Source organism: Oncorhynchus keta, unplaced genomic scaffold (assembly GCF_023373465.1).
Source record: "Oncorhynchus keta strain PuntledgeMale-10-30-2019 unplaced genomic scaffold, Oket_V2 Un_contig_6276_pilon_pilon, whole genome shotgun sequence".
NCBI classification, from domain to species: domain Eukaryota; kingdom Metazoa; phylum Chordata; class Actinopteri; order Salmoniformes; family Salmonidae; genus Oncorhynchus; species Oncorhynchus keta.
In genome coordinates, this window is record NW_026288771.1 from 70,001 (window position 1) to 90,121 (window position 20,121).

The 20,121-nt window shown below is 47.9% G+C and overlaps 2 long non-coding RNA genes across 54 annotated transcripts; one reads left to right on the forward strand and one right to left on the reverse strand.

Annotated features, from left to right (window-relative positions):
- Positions 1-9,288: 9,288 nt before the first annotated feature.
- Positions 9,289-12,119, forward strand: LOC127925803 (uncharacterized). 12 transcript variants are annotated; one of them, XR_008122273.1, is made up of 5 exons: positions 9,289-10,282; positions 10,322-11,161; positions 11,318-11,397; positions 11,595-11,634; positions 11,715-12,119. It is a non-coding gene; the product is annotated as an uncharacterized LOC127925803 (long non-coding RNA). The 12 variants fall into 12 exon arrangements; XR_008122264.1 differs by having other exon boundaries at positions 11,595-12,119; XR_008122265.1 differs by lacking the exon at positions 11,318-11,397 and having other exon boundaries at positions 10,322-11,001; positions 11,042-11,201; positions 11,595-12,119.
- Positions 12,120-15,136: 3,017 nt separating this feature from the next.
- LOC127925805 (uncharacterized) lies at positions 15,137-20,090 on the reverse strand. Of its 42 annotated transcripts, XR_008122306.1 has the most exons (8): positions 19,891-20,090; positions 19,544-19,601; positions 19,429-19,486; positions 18,791-19,254; positions 18,502-18,733; positions 17,459-18,444; positions 16,705-17,342; positions 15,882-16,637 (listed from the first exon to the last, which is right to left on the reverse strand). It is a non-coding gene; the product is annotated as an uncharacterized LOC127925805 (long non-coding RNA). The 42 variants fall into 42 exon arrangements; XR_008122287.1 differs by lacking the exon at positions 19,544-19,601 and adding an exon at positions 15,137-15,827 and having other exon boundaries at positions 15,944-16,637; positions 18,791-19,486; positions 19,659-20,090; XR_008122281.1 differs by lacking the exon at positions 19,544-19,601 and adding an exon at positions 15,137-15,827 and having other exon boundaries at positions 15,886-16,637; positions 18,791-19,486; positions 19,659-20,090.
- Between the last annotated feature and the right edge of the window lie 31 nt (positions 20,091-20,121).

Sequence of the window (20,121 nt, forward strand, 5' to 3'; positions counted from 1 at the left end):
TGTTAGCGATATAGGGTGTGTCAGGACACAGATCAGTGTGTTAGTGATATAGGGTGTGTCAGGACACAGATCAGTGTGTTAGTGATATAGGGTGTGTCAGGACACAGATCAGTGTGTTAGTGATGTAGGGTGTGTCAGGACACAGATCAGTGTGTTAGTGATATAGGGTGTGTCAGGACACAGATCAGTGTGTTAGCGATATAGGGTGTGTCAGGACACAGATCAGTGTGTTAGTGATGTAGGGTGTGTCAGGACACAGATCAGTGTGTTAGTGATGTAGGGTGTGTCAGGACACAGATCAGTGTGTTAGTGATGTAGGGTGATAGTGTCAGGACACAGATCAGTGTGTTAGCGATATAGGGTGTCTCAGGACACAGATCAGTGTGTTAGTGATGTAGGGTGTGTCAGGACACAGATCAGTGTGTTAGTGATGTAGGGTGTGTCAGGACACAGATCAGTGTGTTAGTGATGTAGGGTGTGTCAGGACACAGATCAGTGTGTTAGTGATGTAGGGCGTGTCAGGACACAGATCAGTGTGTTAGTGATGTAGCGCGTCTCAGGACACAGATCAGTGTGTTAGTGATGTAGCGCGTCTCAGGACACAGATCAGTGTGTTAGCGATATAGGGTGTGTCAGGACACAGATCAGTGTGTTAGCGATATAGGGTGTGTCAGGACACAGATCAGTGTGTTAGTGATGTAGGGTGTGTCAGGACACAGATCAGTGTGTTAGTGATGTAGGGTGATAGTGTCAGGACACAGACTAGTGTGTTAGTGATATAGGGTGTGTCAGGACACAGATCAGTGTGTTAGTGATGTAGGGTGTGTCAGGACACAGATCAGTGTGTTAGTGATATAGGGGTGTCAGGACACAGATCAGTGTGTTAGTGATGTAGGGTGTGTCAGGACACAGAACAGTGTGTTAGTGATGTAGGGTGTGTCAGGACACAGATCAGTGTGTTAGTGATGTAGGGTGTGTCAGGACACAGATCAGTGTGTTAGTGATGTAGGGTGTGTCAGGACACAGATCAGTGTGTTAGTGATGTAGGGTGTGTCAGGACACAGATCAGTGTGTTAGCGATGTAGGGTGATAGTGTCAGGACACAGATCAGTGTGTTAGCGATGTAGGGTGATAGTGTCAGGACACAGATCAGTGTGTTAGCGATGTAGGGTGATAGTGTCAGGACACAGATCAGTGTGTTAGCGATGTAGGGTGATAGTGTCAGGACACAGATCAGTGTGTTAGCGATGTAGGGTGTGTCAGGACACAGATCAGTGTGTTAGTGATGTAGGGTGATAGTGTCAGGACACAGATCAGTGTGTTAGTGATGTAGGGTGATAGTGTCAGGACACAGATCAGTGTGTTAGTGATGTAGGGTGTGTCAGGACACAGATCAGTGTGTTAGTGATGTAGGGTTTCTCAGGACACAGATCAGTGTGTTAGCGATGTAGGGTGTGTCAGGACACAGATCAGTGTGTTAGCGACTATTGAAAACATTCTGCAGTAGCCATCATGATTTTCCTGACTTCACGTATCCTCTGTGTGCTAAGCTGACAGCCATAGATGTTGTTTTTTTTTTATACGATCCATTTACTGAATTTGAAATGATTCAAATGTATTATTGGAATGTTTTTATTGTCCAGGCGATGCTTTGGTAGGTGCAAATATCACGTTAGATGTTGCCTTTTATTTCAACATGAAGTCGCAGAGGGTTTAAATTATGTTTTGTTCGACATGTTTATATTATCACACAAATCACACACACTTCTGCATGAATATGACTTAAAACTAAGGACCACTGAATCATGAATATAAAGATGGTCATCGAAATTGAATTTCAGTGCAGGCTACTAAGGTAGGCTTGAAACCACTTGCATTTAGAATTAAAGGTACTACGCATGTATGTGTTTTCTAATTGTAATTTCACAAAATGTCCATAATATATCTGCACCAATAGTGGAATGATAGTGTTTAACAGGGTTACTTAACCGATAGTGTTGTGATTGGCTGTGATATACATGTTTTGTTTTTCTCCCACCAGAGAGGGAATCTGTTGTAAAAAAAAAATGGGAAAGTTGTGTTGACTTTGTGGCTGTGTTATCTAGTAACATTCCACTCAAGTGGAAATTTCCTGGTTGCAAAAATTCAACACTGTTCGCTCAATTACAGTTTATGTGAGAAAACAAGTACTGAATAGTGTAGGGAATCATTGTACCATCTAAATCACTGTGAACTATCTTTTCAAAAAAACAAAACAAAAAAACAAACATTTTTGAAGCTGGTGGATCAAAACCGAAAGTTAAAGGCTCAGGCGTCAGTCTCCATCATGTTACAGGGAAGTAGAATGCAGAGAAGTGGGAGATTTGTTTTGAATGCAGCATAAAGCTGTTGCAGTTCCCCCACCTTCCACACGGGGGAGAAATTCAGAATGTAGCACCTTTAAGTTCTTCTTCTTATATCTGCATGAACAGACAAACCACTCATGTTGTCCTTCTGTAGCTCAGTTGGTAGAGCATGGCGCTTGTAACGCCAGGGTAGTGGGTTCGATTCCCGCGACCACCCATACGTAGAATGTATGCACACATGACTGTAAGTCGCTTTGGATAAAAGCGTCTGCTAAATGGCATATTATGGCATATTATGTTGTCAGCTTTGGCTCAAGGATCACACTACTCTAGCTATATTTAACATAACCTCATATGCTCTTCAAGGCTACTGCTATTGTCTGCTTGAGTACTGCATTTAATCACCATTAAGTACTCAATACACTGTAGAGTGCATACCTTGTGTAACTACACGTAACAAAAAATAATAGTGCACTAGTTAACCATGTATAATGTATATATACTAATCTACTTCCCTCTCCTTACTGGGCTGATATTGACTACACTATCTAGCTAAGTCCCTCTCCTTACTGGGCTGATATTGACTACACTATCTAGCTAAGTCCCTCTCCTTACTGGGCTGATATTGACTACACTATCTAGCTAAGTCCCTCTCCTTACTGGGCTAAACTAGCTGGCTAGCCGAACTTGGCTAGTTTTAGTCCTTATTGCCAAACATCATATATACTGCACCCTCAACTTCAAAACTCCTTTGCTCGTTATTCCATCGTGTAACTAAGAAATTGCCTGGAAAAGGAGCTTCAATTCTTTGTTTTGTTGAATAGTCATGATTGGTTCGAGCTATCTGTTGTGTGGTAAGATTACTGTGGCGAAGGATATCATTGCTACTTAACCCGGATCCAAGTTCAGTTTAGAGATCCACATTTAACATTTACATTTAAGTCATTTAGCAGACGCTCTTATCCAGAGCGACTTACAAATTGGTGCATTCACCTTATGACACCCACTGGCGTAGGGTCAGCTGAACGTTCCTGACTGGTCTTGGAACCATGACAACGGGCAGCCCCTCCCCGCTTGGCTCTGAACGTTTCTGACTGGTCTTGGAACCATGACAACGGGCAGCCCCTCCCGCTTGGCTCTGAACGTTTCTGACTGGTCTTGGAACCATGACAACGGGCAGCCCCTCCCCGCTTGGCTCTGAACGTTTCTGACTGGTCTTGGAACCATGACAACAGGCAGCCCCTCCCGCTTGGCTCTGAACGTTTCTGACTGGTCTTGGAACCATGACAACAGGCAGCCCCTCCCCGCTTGGCTCTGAACGTTTCTGACTGGTCTTGGAACCATGACAACGGGCAGCCCCTCCCCGCTTGGCTCTGAACGTTTCTGACTGGTCTTGGAACCATGACAACGGGCAGCCCCTCCCCGCTTGGCTCTGAACGTTTCTGACTGGTCTTGGAACCATGACAACGGGCAGCCCCTCCCCGCTTGGCTCTGAACGTTTCTGACTGGTCTTGGAACCATGACAACGGGCAGCCCCTCCCGCTTGGCTCTGAACGTTTCTGACTGGTCTTGGAACCATGACAACGGGCAGCCCCTCCCCGCTTGGCTCTGAACGTTTCTGACTGGTCTTGGAACCATGACAACGGGCAGCCCCTCCCCGCTTGGCTCTGAACGTTTCTGACTGGTCTTGGAACCATGACAACAGGCAGCCCCTCCCCGCTTGGCTCTGAACGTTTCTGACTGGTCTTGGAACCATGACAACAGGCAGCCCCTCCCCGCTTGGCTCTGAACGTTTCTGACTGGTCTTGGAACCATGACAACAGGCAGCCCCTCCCCGCTTGGCTCTGAACGTTTCTGACTGGTCTTGGAACCATGACAACAGGCAGCCCCTCCCCGCTGGGCTCTGAACGTTTCTGACTGGTCTTGGAACCATGACAACGGGCAGCCCCTCCCCGCTTGGCTCTGAACGTTTCTGACTGGTCTTGGAACCATGACAACAGGCAGCCCCTCCCCGCTGGCTCTGAACGTTTCTGACTGGTCTTGGAACCATGACAACGGGCAGCCCCTCCCCGCTGGGCTCTGAACGTTCCTGACTGGTCTTGGAACCATGACAACGGGCAGCCCCTCCCCGCTTGGCTCTGAACGTTTCTGACTGGTCTTGGAACCATGACAACAGGCAGCCCCTCCCCGCTTGGCTCTGAACGTTTCTGACTGGTCTTGGAACCATGACAACGGGCAGCCCCTCCCGCTTGGCTTGATGGGATATGTAGTGATTTTGCCAACACAGCCAGATATGTACGGCCTTGTACCCTTAACCTTTTTTAAAGCGACTATTTGTTGATTAAATCAGACTTTATTAATACTAGGAATTAACAAGTTCATTTACAGAACAAAATAATCATTATAAAGCAACTGTACAGAGTGTCAATGGCTACAATGAATGGTTAACTGACTTTCAGGCATGAAGGATTAACAGAGCTCCTCCTCTCCTTCTCAATAGCGCTAGTGGTGACCGAGTCCATGATTTTTCGAGTCGATTCCTGGTATCAGAGTCGTTGGAGTCTACTCTCTCTCGACAATGCTCTAAACCAGGGGTATTCAAATCTTACCATACGAAGTCTGGCGCCTGCTGGTTTTCTGTTCTACCTGATAATTAATTGCGCCCACCTGGTGTCCCAGGTCTAAACCAGTCCCTGATTAGAGGGGAATCACCCACCTGGTGTCCCAGGTCTAAACCAGTCCCTGATTAGAGGGGAATCACCCACCTGGTGTCCCAGGTCTAAACCAGTCCCTGATTAGAGAGGAATCACCAACCTGGTGTCCCAGGTCTAAATCAGTCCTTGATTAGAGGGGAATCACCCACCTGGTGTCCCAGATCTAAATCAGTCCCTGATTAAAAACGCAGTGGAACGGGCTTCGGGGTCCAGAGTTGCGTTTGAGGCCTCTAAATAATGCTGTGTAACTGACTGTCTAGAATTCGAACAATATTCTACATTCTAAAAGTTGTCCCAACAGACTAAATATATGGCTATGAGACCGAGACAGTGTTAACCAGGTGGTATTGCATTACTATATTGATGCTGGTAGACAGTTGTGTGCAGTGGTGGGCTCTTGCTATGATGGTATAACATCAGCAGGCTACATTTTGGTTTGAATAAACAGAAAGGCTTCAACGCACAGTAAAGCGGCGGCAGCAGTAGGCAGCTGCAGTAGGCGGCAGCAGTAGGCAGCAGCAGTAGGCGGCAGCAGTAGGCAGCAGCAGTAGGCGGCAGCAGTAGGCAGCAGCAGTAGGCAGCAGCAGTAGGCAGCGGCAGTAGGCAGCAGCAGTAGGCGGCAGCAGTAGGCAGCAGCAGTAGGAAGCTGCAGTAGGCAGCAGCAGTAGGCAGCAGCAGTAGGCGGCAGTAGGCAGCAGCAGTAGGCAGCAGCAGTAGGAAGCTGCAGTAGGCAGCAGCAGTAGGCAGCAGCAGTAGGCAGCAGCAGTAGGAAGCGGCAGTAGGCAGCAGCAGTAGGCAGCAGCAGTAGGAAGCTGCAGTAGGCAGCAGCAGTAGGCAGCGGCAGTAGGCAGCAGCAGTAGGCAGCAGCAGTAGGCAGCAGCAGTAGGAAGCGGCAGTAGGCAGCAGCAGTAGGCAGCTGCAGTAGGCAGCAGCAGTAGGAAGCTGCAGTAGGCAGCAGCAGTAGGAAGCTGCAGTAGGCAGCAGCAGTAGGCAGCAGCAGTAGGCGGCAGTAGGAAGCTGCAGTAGGCAGCGGCAGTAGGCAGCAGCAGTAGGAAGCTGCAGTAGGCAGCAGCAGTAGGAAGCTGCAGTAGGCGGCAGCAGTAGGCAGCAGCAGTAGGAAGCTGCAGTAGGCAGCAGCAGTAGGAAGCAGCAGTAGGCAGCAGCAGTAGGAAGCTGCAGTAGGCGGCAGCAGTAGGAAGCGGCAGTAGGCGGCAGCAGTAGGCGGCAGCAGTAGGAAGCTGCAGCAGGCGGCAGCAGCAGGCGGCAGCAGTAGGCGGCAGCAGTAGGCAGCTGCAGTAGGCGGCAGCAGTAGGCAGCAGCAGTAGGCGGCAGCAGTAGGCAGCAGCAGTAGGCGGCAGCAGTAGGCAGCGGCAGTAGGCAGCAGCAGTAGGCAGCAGCAGTAGGCGGCAGCAGTAGGCGGCAGCAGTAGGAAGCTGCAGTAGGCGGCAGCAGCAGTAGGCGGCAGCAGTAGGAAGCTGCAGTAGGCGGCAGCAGTAGGCGGCAGCAGTAGGAAGCTGCAGTAGGCGGCAGCAGCAGTAGGCGGCAGCAGTAGGCAGCTGCAGTAGGCAGCAGCAGTAGGCGGCAGCAGTAGGCGGCAGTAGGCGGCAGCAGTAGGAAGCTGCAGTAGGCGGCAGCAGCAGTAGGCGGCAGCAGTAGGCAGCTGCAGTAGGCAGCAGCAGTAGGCGGCAGCAGTAGGCAGCTGCAGTAGGCAGCAGCAGTAGGCAGCTGCAGTAGGCAGCAGCAGTAGGCAGCAGCAGTAGGCAGCAGCAGTAGGCGGCAGCAGTAGGCGGCAGCAGTAGGCAGCAGCAGTAGGCGGCAGCAGTAGGCAGCAGCGGCAGCAGCAGTAGGCGGCAGTAGGCGGCGGCAGTAGGCAGCGGCAGTAGGCAGCGGCAGTAGGCGGCAGCAGTAGGCGGCGGCAGTAGGCGGCGGCAGGCAGCAGCAGTAGGCGGCAGTAGGCAGCAGCAGTAGGAAGCTGCAGTAGGAAGCAGCAGTAGGAAGCTGCAGTAGGCAGCAGCAGTAGGCAGCAGCAGTAGGAAGCTGCAGTAGGCAGCAGCAGTAGGAAGCTGCAGTAGGCGGCAGGATACACTTTTTATAGCCACTTCCTATTCTGTGGCACACTTCACCATTAATTACTTCTGTTGCTGGTTGACAATAGTGCTTTGTTTGATATGTTGATATGTACAGTACTTTCTGTTAGAGGTTTCTTATTTTCTCAGTTTATATTAAATATGATTTTATATTAGAGCTTTTGTTTACTGTTTGTTTTATAATATTATTTTATTATTTTCTTACTTGTATTTAAAGTATGTGTTACTTTATTGTGTTACTGAGGGGAGAACAGCACAGCAGTGTATTTGATGTGAGAACAGTGCCTGAAGCTCATAGGGACGACTGTAAACCACTGCTTTAGCATTCTCTACTGCTGTGAAGGACCCTATAAAACCATATGAGGGATTTATTGGTGTGGACTGTGAACATTAGTGCAATTAAAATCACTGTTCAAATTGATTTCTGATTTTTCTTAATTAAAAAAATATGAACTATAAAGTATTTAATTTTAATATGAAAATAATATTATGGCCATGCATAATTGATCAGGACAATTCCCTTTTATTGTGAACAAACATCAGTAGCACAAACAATTGAAAACACTGAAATGAATGTTAATGCTGGGGAGAGTTGAGCCACCCTTGTCCTAGGAAACTGAAGGAAGAAACCACATGGAAAAACTGGAAAGCTCAGGTGGGATTATCAGCCTGCCTCTGAACAGAGTGTCAAATCAAATGGTATTGTATTAGTCACATGCGCCGAATACAACAGGTGTAGACCTCAGAGTGAAATGCTTGAAGTCCCTAACCAACAGAGCCGTTACAAAAAATATGAATAAGAAATAAAAGTAACAAGTAGTTAAAGAGCTGCAGTAAAATAACAATAGGGAGACAATATACAGGGGGTACAGAGTCAATGTACGGGGGGCACTGGTTAGTCGAAGTAATTTAGGTAATATGTGTGTACATATTACCTAAATTACCTCGACTAACTGGTGTCCCCATACCATTCAACAGTTTAGGGTCACTTAGAAATTCCTTGTTATTATGTCCATTTAAAATAACATCAAATTAATCAGAAATACAGTTGTAAATGACTATTGTAGCTGGAAACGCCTGATTCGGCCCATTATCAGCAACCATCACTCCTGTGTTCCAATGGCACGTTGTGTTTGCTAATCCAAGTACAGAGGCCCATTATCAGGAACCATCACTCCTGTGTTCCAATGGCACGTTGTGTTTGCTAATCCAAGTTTGTTATTTTAAAAAGGCAAATCGATCATTAGAAAACCCTTTTGCAATTATGATAGCACAGCTGAAAACTGTTGTTCTGATTTAAAAAAGCAATAAAACGGTCCTTCTTTAGACTAGTTGAGTATCCGGAGCATCAGCATTTGTGGGTTCGATTACAGGCCAGAAACTAATAACTTTCTTCTGAAACTCGTCAGTCTATTCTTGTTCTCAGAAATGAAGGCTATTCCATGCGAGAAATTTCCAAGAAACTGAAGATCTCGTACAACGCTGTGTACTACTCCCTTCACAGAACAGCGCAAACGGGCTCTAACCAGAATAGAAATAGGAGTGGGAGGTCCCGGTGCACAACTGAGCAAGAGGACAAGTACATTAGAGTGTCTAGATTGAGAAACAGACGCCTCACAAGTCCTCAACTGGCAGCTTCATTAAATAGTACCCACAAAACACCAGTCTCAACGTCAACAGCAAAGAGGCAACTCCAGGACGCTGGCCTTCTAGGCAGAGTTGCGAAGAAAAATACATATCTCAGACTGGCCAATAAAAATAAAATATTTAGATGGTCAAAAGAACACAGACACTGGACAGAGGAACTGTGCCTAGAAGGACAGCATCCCGGAGTCGCCTCTTCACTGTTGACGGTGAGACTGGACAGAGGAACTCTGCCTAGAAGGACAGCATCTCGGAGTCACCTCTTCACTGTTGACGTTGAGACTGGACAGAGGAACTGTGCCTAGAAGGACAGCATCCCGGAGTCACCTCTTCACTGTTGACGTTGAGACTGGACAGAGGAACTCTGCCTAGAAGGACAGCATCCCGGAGTCACCTCTTCACTGTTGACGTTGAGACTGGACAGAGGAACTCTGCCTAGAAGGACAGCATCCCGGAGTCACCTCTTCACTGTTGACGTTGAGACTGGACAGAGGAACTCTGCCTAGAAGGACAGCATCCCGGAGTCACCTCTTCACTGTTGACGGTGAGACTGGACAGAGGAACTCTGCCTAGAAGGCCAGCATCCCGGAGTCACCTCTTCACTGTTGACGTTGAGACTGGACAGAGGAACTCTGCCTAGAAGGTCAGCATCTCGGAGTCACCTCTTCACTGTTGACGGTGAGACTGGACAGAGGAACCCTGCCTAGAAGGCCAGCATCCCGGAGTCACCTCTTCACTGTTGACGTTGAGACTGGACAGAGGAACTCTGCCTAGAAGGACAGCATCCCGGAGTCGCCTCTTCACTGTTGACGGTGAGACTGGACAGAGGAACTCTGCCTAGAAGGACAGCATCCCGGAGTCACCTCTTCACTGTTGACGGTGAGACTGGACAGAGGAACTCTGCCTAGAAGGCCAGCATCCCGGAGTCGCCTCTTCACTGTTGACGGTGAGACTGGACAGAGGAACTCTGCCTAGAAGGCCAGCATCCCAGAGTCGCCTCTTCACTGTTGACGGTGAGACTGGACAGAGGATCTCTGCCTAGAAGGTCAGCATCTCGGAGTCACCTCTCTGGTTTTGTGATGAAATGTGTATGAACTTATCCTGCCGCGGCCTTATTATATATCACTGTGGCATTTAATGGGTTATAGAGCAAACAGCGTAATTATCACAACCTAGGTTGTGTTATGGATTTTTTTACTGGCTTGGCTTCCTCAGTGATTTTACACCACTACTGTACTTTATTAGTGTAACAATATAACTTTAGACCGTCCCACCGTACTACTGCATATAAGGTATAACTTTAGACCGTACCCCAGTACTACTGCATATAAGGTATAACTTTAGACCGTCCCCCCGTACTACTGCATATAAGGTATAACTTTAGACCGTCCCCCAGTACTACTGCATATAAGGTATAACTTCAGACCGTCCCCCAGTACTACTGCATATAAGGTATAACTTTAGACCGTCCCCCAGTACTACTGCATATAAGGTATAACTTTAGACCGCCCCCCGTACTACTGCATATAAGGTATAACTTTAGACCGTCCCCCAGTACTACTGCATATAAGGTATAACTTCAGACCGTCCCCCAGTACTACTGCATATAAGGTATAACTTTACACCGTCCCCCAGTACTACTGCATATAAGGTATAACTTTAGACCGTCCCCCAGTACTACTGCATATAAGGTATAACTTCAGACCGTCCCCCAGTACTACTGCATATAAGGTATAACTTCAGACCGTCCCCCAGTACTACTGCATATAAGGTATAACTTCAGACCGTCCCCCAGTACTACTGCATATAAGGTATAACTTCAGACCGTCCCCCAGTACTACTGCATATAAGGTATAACTTCAGACCGTCCCCCAGTACTACTGCATATAAGGTATAACTTCAGACCGTCCCCCAGTACTACTGCGTATAAGGTATAACTTTAGACCGTCCCCCAGTACTACTGCATATAAGGTATAACTTTAGACCGTCCCCCAGTACTACTGCGTATAAGGTATAACTTTAGACCGTCCCCCAGTACTACTGCATATAAGGTATAACTTTACACCGTCCCCCAGTACTACTGCATATAAGGTATAACTTTAGACCGTCCCCCAGTACTACTGCATATAAGGTATAACTTCAGACCGTCCCCCAGTACTACTGCATATAAGGTATAACTTTAGACCGTCCCCCAGTACTACTGCATATAAGGTATAACTTTACACCGTCCCCCAGTACTACTGCATATAAGGTATAACTTCAGACCGTCCCCCAGTACTACTGCATATAAGGTATAACTTTAGACCGTCCCCCAGTACTACTGCATATAAGGTATAACTTCAGACCGTCCCCCAGTACTACTGCATATAAGGTATAACTTTAGACCGTCCCCCAGTACTACTGCATATAAGGTATAACTTTAGACCGCCCCCAGTACTACTGCATATAAGGTATAACTTCAGACCGTCCCCGTACTACTGCATATAAGGTATAACTTTAGACCGCCCCCAGTACTACTGCATATAAGGTATAACTTCAGACCGTCCCCCAGTACTACTGCATATAAGGTATAACTTCAGACCGTCCCCCAGTACTACTGCATATAAGGTATAACTTCAGACCGCCCCCAGTACTACTGCATATAAGGTATAACTTCAGACCGTCCCCCAGTACTACTGCATATAAGGTATAACTTCAGACCGTCCCCCAGTACTACTGCATATAAGGTATAACTTCAGACCGCCCCCAGTACTACTGCATATAAGGTATAACTTCAGACCGTCCCCCGTACTACTGCATATAAGGTATAACTTTAGACCGCCCCCCAGTACTACTGCATATAAGGTATAACTTCAGACCGTCCCCCAGTACTACTGCATATAAGGTATAACTTCAGACCGTCCCCCAGTACTACTGCATATAAGGTATAACTTCAGACCGTCCCCCAGTACTACTGCATATAAGGTATAACTTCAGACCGTCCCCCAGTACTACTGCATATAAGGTGCTGATCACATGTTTCATGAACTGAAATAAAAGATTCCAGAAATGTTCCATACGCACAAAAAGCTCAAATTGTGTGCAGAACTTTATTTACGTCCCTGTCAGTGAGCATTTCTCATTTTGCCAAGATAATCCATCCACCTGACAGGTGTGGCATATCAAGACGCTGATTAAACAGCGTAAAAGGCCATTCTAAAATGTGTACAGATGTCTCAAGTTTTGAGGGAGTTGGCATGCTGACTGCAGGAATGTCCACCAGAGTTGTTGCCAGAGAATTGAATGTTCATTTTTCTTCCATAAGCCGCCTCCAGCGTCGTTTTAGAGAATTTGGCAGTACGTCCAACTGGCCTCACAATGTAACCTCACGCCAGCCCAGGACCTCCACTTCCTGCTTCTTCACTTGCGGGATCGTCTGAGACCAGCCACCCAGACAGCTGATGAAACTGAGGAGTAGGTTTGAGTAGAAACCGAAGAATTTCTGCACAAACTGTCAGAAACCATCTCAGGAAAACTCATCTGCGTGCTCGTCGTCCTCACCAGGGTCTTGAACTGACTGCAGTTTGGCGTCGTACCCGACCATCTTCGATGGCCACTGGCACGTTGGAGAAGTGTGCTCTTCACAGACGAATCCCTGTTTCAACTGTACCGGGTAGATGGCAGGCAGACAGCGTGTGTGGTGTTGTGAGTGTGAGCAGTTTGCTCATGTCAACGTTGTGAACAGAGTGCTCCATGGTGGCGGTGGGGTTATAGTATGGGCAGGCATAAGCTACGAACTGAGAACACGGTTGCATTTCATCAATGGCAATTTGAATGCACAGAGATGTAACTGTAACGAGATCCTGAGGCCCATTGTCGTGCCATTCATCCACCGCCATCACCTCATGTTTCAGCATGATAATGCACAGCCCCATGTCACAAGGATCTGGACACAATTCCTGGAAGCTGAAAATGTCCCAGTTCTTCCATGGCCTGCATACTCACCAGACATGTCACCCATTGAGCATGTTTGGGATGCTCTGGATCGATGTGTACGACAGCGTGTTCCAGTTCCCACCAATATCCAGTAACTCGCACAGTCATTGAAGAGGAGTGGGACAACATTCCACAGGCCACAATCAGCAGACTGATCAACTCCATGTGAAGGAGATGTCGCGCTGCATGAGACAAATGGTCACACCAGATACTGACTGGTTTTCTGATCCACGTCCCTACCTTTTTGTTAAGGTATCTGTGACTAAGAGATGCATGTCTGTATTCCCAGTCATGTGACATCCATAGATTTAGTGTCTAATGAATCCATCTAAATTGACTGATTTCCTTATGAACTGTAAATCTTTGGAATTGTTGCATGTTTCATTTATATTTTTTTTCAGTGTAGTTTATTGTCTAGATTCCAATGTTTGCTAGCGAGCTGGATGACTGCTCTGTTGCTATTTTGTAGAAAGCTTTTGTTGAAACTAGCCAGATGGCCACTGCTAGATAACTACATAGCAAGATGACTAGAAACAATTTGATTCATTCTCTATAATCCCATACTGCCAGGCCATAGCCAAATGTTTAGCTAGGTACAGTAGTTAATGTTAGCATATTCGCTAGCTAGCCAATGGCCATGGGGGAAGTTGAGCCAATGGCCATGGGGGAAGTTGAGCCAATGGCCATGGGGGAAGTTGAGCCAATGGCCATGGGGGAAGTTGAGCCAATGGCCATGGGGGAAGTTGAGCCAATGGCCATGGGGGAAGTTGAGCCAATGGCCATGGGGGAAGTTGAGCCAATGGCCATGGGGGAAGTTGAGCCAATGGCCATGGGGGAAGTTGAGCCAATGGTCATGGGGAAGTTGAGCCAATTGCCATGGGGGAAGTTGAGCCAATTGCCATGGGGGAAGTTGAGCCAATGGCCATGGGGGAAGTTGAGCCAATGGCCATGGGGGAAGTTGAGCCAATGTCCATGGGGAAGTTGAGCCAATGTCCATGGGGGAAGTTGAGCCAATGGCCATGGGGAAGTTGAGCCAATGTCCATGGGGAAGTTGAGCCAATGGCCATGGGGGAAGTTGAGCCAATGGCCATGGGGAAGTTGAGCCAATGGCCATGGGGGAAGTTGAGCCAATGGCCATGGGGGAAGTTGAGCCAATGGCCATGGGGGAAGTTGAGCCAATGGCCATGGGGGAAGTTGAGCCAATGGCCATGGGGGAAGTTGAGCCAATGGCCATGGGGGAAGTTGAGCCAATGGCCATGGGGGAAGTTGAGCCAATGGCCATGGGGGAAGTTGAGCCAATGGCCATGGGGGAAGTTGAGCCAATGGCCATGGGGGAAGTTGAGCCAATGGCCATGGGGGAAGTTGAGCCAATGGCCATGGGGGAAGTTGAGCCAATGGCCATGGGGGAAGTTGAGCCAATGGTCATGGGGAAGTTGAGCCAATTGCCATGGGGGAAGTTGAGCCAATGGCCATGGGGGAAGTTGAGCCAATGGCCATGGGGGAAGTTGAGCCAATGGCCATGGGGGAAGTTGAGCCAATGTCCATGGGGGAAGTTGAGCCAATGTCCATGGGGGAAGTTGAGCCAATGGCCATGGGGGAAGTTGAGCCAATGTCCATGGGGGAAGTTGAGCCAATGGCCATGGGGGAAGTTGAGCCAATGGCCATGGGGGAAGTTGAGCCAATGGCCATGGGGGAAGTTGAGCCAATGGTCATGGGGGAAGTTGAGCCAATGGCCATGGGGGAAGTTGAGCCAATGGTCATGGGGGAAGTTGAGCCAATGGCCATGGGGGAAGTTGAGCCAATGGCCATGGGGGAAGTTGAGCCAATGGCCATGGGGGAAGTTGAGCCAATGGCCATGGGGGAAGTTGAGCCAATGGCCATGGGGGAAGTTGAGCCAATGGCCATGGGGGAAGTTGAGCCAATGGCCATGGGGGAAGTTGAGCCAATGTAAGTGTTTTCTTCCCCAGTGTCATGCAAGGCATTATCTCTGAGATATGAGGTAACAGGGCCTGGATTACGTTAAAAGTGTTGTTTTTTAAGTTTTTTAAAAGATGCTTACAATATTAGAAGAGAAAAAGTGATTGTGTTGAATTGTGGGAAATAAAGATAGACATGGTTTTAAAAAGGTAGTAATATTTCATTGAGTACAGAAATGTGTAGACAGCTTAATTTACCCTGTCCCGCAGCTCAACCACCCCATACCCGGGTTGTGCCAAGAGACAGCTTTGTGGAAAAGCTATGATTTCAAAACTGTAATGTTTCCAGAGATACACAACATCCTGAAATATATGTAGATACCTTTGTTAGAAATAATAATATATTTCCCTTGACAGAATGATGCTGAATGTAAAACAAATGGCTGAACTTACCCCAGTCTCCCCTACAGTATCTTTTAAAAGATCTCGCAAATTCTAAAGGTATTATATTTGATATACTTACAGAAAAGATACAGTATGAACACAAAACAAGAAACGTGTGTTAAGTGTTTGTTATGTTTTTATTCATTTAAGCACCTCCCCTTATCATTCTTTTAACTGTTAAATATATTCAGATCTAAATAGCTTTGTTCCAAAAGGTCCTACAGAACAAAGTAAAATGGCTTAGAAATGCAGTACTTCTGTTGTCATGGTAAATACATCTGTTGTCACGGTAAATACATCTGTTGTCACGGTAAATACATCTGTTGTCACGGTAAATACATCTGTTGTCACGGTAAATACATCTGTTGTCACGGTAAAACCAACAGAACAAAATGGAAGGGACGGTGCTCATTTCAATCCCCCCAAAATATTACAAAGATGACAATTATTTCAACAACAAAAAGCAAAGTTGTTCAATATAAAATTGATTATGTGAAAGTTATTATGTATTATCATTATTATTATTAGTATTAGTATTATTATTAAATTGATTATGTAAGTGAAAGTTGTATTATCGTCTGCTGCACCAATAGCAGTCCTTGTTAGTATAGCTATCAGATGTTAAAGTTTATGTCATTAGGTCAGTTTTCCTTCTTCTCCAGTCTGTGTGCTCCTCTGAGGAGGGAGGAGAGAGATGATTACCTCCTCAACTTCTATCAGTCTGTGTGCTCCTCTGAGGAGGGAGGAGAGAGATGATTACCTCCTCAACTTCTATCAGTCTGTGTGCTCCTCTGAGGAGGGAGGAGAGCGATGATTACCTCCTCAACTTCTATCAGTCTGTGTGCTCCTCTGAGGAGGGAGGAGAGAGATGATTACCTCCTCAACTTCTATCAGTCTGTGTGCTCCTCTGAGGAGGGAGGAGAGAGATTATTACCTCCTCAACTTCTATCAGTCTGTGTGCTCCTCTGAGGAGGGAGGAGAGCGATGATTACCTCCTCAACTTCTATCAGTCTGTGTGCTCCTGAGGAGGGAGGAGAGCGATGATTACCTCCTCAACTTCTATCAGTCTGTGTGCTCCTCTGAGGAGGGAGGAGAGCGATGATTACCTCCTCAACTTCTATCAGTCTGTGTGCTCCTCTGAGGAGGGAGGAGAGCGATGATTACCTCCTCAACTTCTATCAGTCTGTGTGCTCCTCTGAGGAGGGAGGAGAGAGATGATTACCTCCTCAACTTCTATCAGTCTGTGTGCTCCTCTGAGGAGGGAGGAGAGAGATGATTACCTCCTCAACTTCTATCAGTCTGTGTGCTCCTCTGAGGAGGGAGGAGAGAGATGATTACCTCCTCAACTTCTATCAGTCTGTGTGCTCCTCTGAGGAGGGAGGAGAGAGATGATTACCTCCTCAACTTCTATCAGTCTGTGTGCTCCTCTGAGGAGGGAGGAGAGCGATGATTACCTCCTCAACTTCTATCAGTCTGTGTGCTCCTCTGAGGAGGGAGGAGAGAGATGATTACCTCCTCAACTTCTATCAGTCTGTGAGAGAGATGTGCTCCTCTGAGGAGGGAGGAGAGCGATGATTACCTCCTCAACTTCTATCAGTCTGTGTGCTCCTCTGAGGAGGGAGGAGAGCGATGATTACCTCCTCAACTTCTATCAGTCTGTGTGCTCCTCTGAGGAGGGAGGAGAGAGATGATTACCTCCTCAACTTCTATCAGTCTGTGTGCTCCTCTGAGGAGGGAGGAGAGAGATGATTACCTCCTCAACTTCTATCAGTCTGTGTGCTCCTCTGAGGAGGGAGGAGAGCGATGATTACCTCCTCAACTTCTATCAGTCTGTGTGCTCCTCTGAGGAGGGAGGAGAGCGATGATTACCTCCGCAACTTCTATCAGTCTGTGTGCTCCTCTGAGGAGGGAGGAGAGCGATGATTACCTCCTCAACTTCTATCAGTCTGTGTGCTCCTCTGAGGAGGGAGGAGAGCGATGATTACCTCCTCAACTTCTATCAGTCTGTGTGCTCCTCTGAGGAGGGAGGAGAGAGATTATTACCTCCTCAACTTCTATCAGTCTGTGTGCTCCTCTGAGGAGGGAGGAGAGCGATGATTACCTCCTCAACTTCTATCAGTCTGTGTGCTCCTCTGAGGAGGGAGGAGAGAGATGATTACCTCCTCAACTTCTATCAGTCTGTGTGCTCCTCTGAGGAGGGAGGAGAGCGATGATTACCTCCTCAACTTCTATCAGTCTGTGTGCTCCTCTGAGGAGGGAGGAGAGCGATGATTACCTCCTCAACTTCTATCAGTCTGTGTGCTCCTCTGAGGAGGGAGGAGAGAAATTATTACCTCCTCAACTTCTATCAGTCTGTGTGCTCCTCTGAGGAGGGAGGAGAGCGATGATTACCTCCTCAACTTCTATCAGTCTGTGTGCTCCTCTGAGGAGGGAGGAGAGAGATGATTACCTCCTCAACTTCTATCAGTCTGTGTGCTCCTCTGAGGAGGGAGGAGAGCGATGATTACCTCCTCAACTTCTATCAGTCTGTGTGCTCCTCTGAGGAGGGAGGAGAGCGATGATTACCTCCTCAACTTCTATCAGTCTGTGTGCTCCTCTGAGGAGGGAGGAGAGAGATGATTACCTCCTCAACTTCTATCAGTCTGTGTGCTCCTCTGAGGAGGGAGGAGAGCGATGATTACCTCCTCAACTTCTATCAGTCTGTGTGCTCCTCTGAGGAGGGAGGAGAGCGATGATTACCTCCTCAACTTCTATCAGTCTGTGTGCTCCTCTGAGGAGGGAGGAGAGAGATGATTACCTCCTCAACTTCTATCAGTCTGTGTGCTCCTCTGAGGAGGGAGGAGAGAGATGATTACCTCCTCAACTTCTATCAGTCTGTGTGCTCCTCTGAGGAGGGAGGAGAGCGATGATTACCTCCTCAACTTCTATCAGTCTGTGTGCTCCTCTGAGGAGGGAGGAGAGCGATGATTACCTCCGCAACTTCTATCAGTCTGTGTGCTCCTCTGAGGAGGGAGGAGAGCGATGATTACCTCCTCAACTTCTATCAGTCTGTGTGCTCCTCTGAGGAGGGAGGAGAGCGATGATTACCTCCTCAACTTCTATCAGTCTGTGTGCTCCTCTGAGGAGGGAGGAGAGAGATTATTACCTCCTCAACTTCTATCAGTCTGTGTGCTCCTCTGAGGAGGGAGGAGAGCGATGATTACCTCCTCAACTTCTATCAGTCTGTGTGCTCCTCTGAGGAGGGAGGAGAGAGATGATTACCTCCTCAACTTCTATCAGTCTGTGTGCTCCTCTGAGGAGGGAGGAGAGCGATGATTACCTCCTCAACTTCTATCAGTCTGTGTGCTCCTCTGAGGAGGAGGAGAGCGATGATTACCTCCTCAACTTCTATCAGTCTGTGTGCTCCTCTGAGGAGGGAGGAGAGAGATTATTACCTCCTCAACTTCTATCAGTCTGTGTGCTCCTCTGAGGAGGGAGGAGAGCGATGATTACCTCCTCAACTTCTATCAGTCTGTGTGCTCCTCTGAGGAGGGAGGAGAGAGATGATTACCTCCTCAACTTCTATCAGTCTGTGTGCTCCTCTGAGGAGGGAGGAGAGCGATGATTACCTCCTCAACTTCTATCAGTCTGTGTGCTCCTCTGAGGAGGAGGAGAGCGATGATTACCTCCTCAACTTCTATCAGTCTGTGTGCTCCTCTGAGGAGGGAGGAGAGAGATGATTACCTCCTCAACTTCTATCAGTCTGTGTGCTCCTCTGAGGAGGGAGGAGAGCGATGATTACCTCCTCAACTTCTATCAGTCTGTGTGCTCCTCTGAGGAGGGAGGAGAGCGATGATTACCTCCTCAACTTCTATCAGTCTGTGTGCTCCTCTGAGGAGGGAGGAGAGAGATGATTACCTCCTCAACTTCTATCAGTCTGTGTGCTCCTCTGAGGAGGGAGGAGAGAGATGATTACCTCCTCAACTTCTATCAGTCTGTGTGCTCCTCTGAGGAGGGAGGAGAGCGATGATTACCTCCTCAACTTCTATCAGTCTGTGTGCTCCTCTGAGGAGGGAGGAGAGCGATGATTACCTCCGCAACTTCTATCAGTCTGTGTGCTCCTCTGAGGAGGGAGGAGAGCGATGATTACCTCCTCAACTTCTATCAGTCTGTGTGCTCCTCTGAGGAGGGAGGAGAGCGATGATTACCTCCTCAACTTCTATCAGTCTGTGTGCTCCTCTGAGGAGGGAGGAGAGAGATTATTACCTCCTCAACTTCTATCAGTCTGTGTGCTCCTCTGAGGAGGGAGGAGAGCGATGATTACCTCCTCAACTTCTATCAGTCTGTGTGCTCCTCTGAGGAGGGAGGAGAGAGATGATTACCTCCTCAACTTCTATCAGTCTGTGTGCTCCTCTGAGGAGGAGGAGAGCGATGATTACCTCCTCAACTTCTATCAGTCTGTGTGCTCCTCTGAGGAGGGAGGAGAGCGATGATTACCTCCTCAACTTCTATCAGTCTGTGTGCTCCTCTGAGGAGGAGGAGAGAGATTATTACCTCCTCAACTTCTATCAGTCTGTGTGCTCCTCTGAGGAGGGAGGAGAGCGATGATTACCTCCTCAACTTCTATCAGTCTGTGTGCTCCTCTGAGGAGGGAGGAGAGAGATGATTACCTCCTCAACTTCTATCAGTCTGTGTGCTCCTCTGAGGAGGGAGGAGAGCGATGATTACCTCCTCAACTTCTATCAGTCTGTGTGCTCCTCTGAGGAGGGAGGAGAGAGATGATTACCTCCTCAACTTCTATCAGTCTGTGTGCTCCTCTGAGGAGGGAGGAGAGCGATGATTACCTCCTCAACTTCTATCAGTCTGTAGAGTAAACATTTTCAGTCATTTATTTGACATATAAATAGTTAATAGATTTTGAATTTTGGGTTCAAAGTGAACACCGTTGATTGCTCTGCTGTTGGTACACCCCCCAGAGCCTCCACTACCCCCAGAGCCTCCACTACACCCCCCAGAG